This window comes from Alosa alosa, chromosome 13 (assembly GCF_017589495.1).
Source record: "Alosa alosa isolate M-15738 ecotype Scorff River chromosome 13, AALO_Geno_1.1, whole genome shotgun sequence".
Lineage (NCBI taxonomy): Eukaryota > Metazoa > Chordata > Actinopteri > Clupeiformes > Clupeidae > Alosa > Alosa alosa.
Window position 1 is genome coordinate 24045297 of NC_063201.1, and position 1147 is coordinate 24046443.

Here is a 1147-nt window from a genome sequence, read left to right on the forward strand (position 1 = left end):
TAGGTAAGGTTCCAACCCTTTACGGGAGCGTTTATTTTCATATTTTACCCACATCCCCCATGCTTGCTACGCCCCTGTGTGTGTGTGTGTGTGTGTGTGTGTGGTGTGTGTGTGAGAGAGTCTCTCTCTCTCTCTCTGTGTAAGTATGAGGTAAACACTACTGTAAATAATGAGCTGACTTTACACAGTCCGCCAGCCTACCATTTAAAGTTGAAGTGGCCGGGCACAGTTACAGTGTGTTAAATTCACACTCTCTCTCTCTCTCTCACACGCACTCACACTCACACACTCAGACACACACACTCATACACACACACGCCCACGCACACTCACGCACATGCACACGCACACTCAGACACAAACACACACACACACACACACTCACACTCACACTCTCACACACGACACGCACTCAGTTAAGTCTAAAGCGACCACCAGACTGCAGTGCTCCCCCTGCGGGGAAGATAAAGAAGTACAGGTCCCGGCTGGCGGAGAAACTAATCCTACTCGAAAGCGACTAAAAACATACAGTATGGGAGTAAACCACAGCCGGATTGGACTGATGTTTAATTGATTAAAAGCTCTGTACAGTATAGGGTATCTCTCTCCCTCTCTCTCCCCCATCCTACACTGACACACATACACACACACACACACACACACACGCACGGCAGAGCAGAGGCACACTCCGCTGTTTGAGACCCGACTCGCTGTATGGGAAGATCAGTCGACGGAAACTTGCAGGAGAGAGGACCGATGAGGATAGAGGACCAGTGGATTCAACCAAGTCTCGAGAGGAACTACTGCGAAACTCCGCTGTATTGAAATGAGACTCGGTGAAGCGAAGCGAAGCGAGGTGTGTCTGTGTGTGTGTTGTGTGTGTGTGTGTGTGTGTGTGTGGAGTGGAGGGGGGTCTCAGGTGGTTTGAGACACTTCCGCGCTCCGCGTTAGCTTTCGAAAATATTCAAGTTATAGCCGGGTTGCTGTAGTCGCACGCTGGTCCCGGTTTGTTCCGCTGCTGCTGTGCTGACAGAAGCCCGGACAAGGCGCGCGCAGTGCTAGTCCCCATCAGTCTCAAGTGTAGGCTACTTATTAATGTATCTGATTTATTTATGAACCTGCGAATTTAGTTATTCTGTTGCTTTCC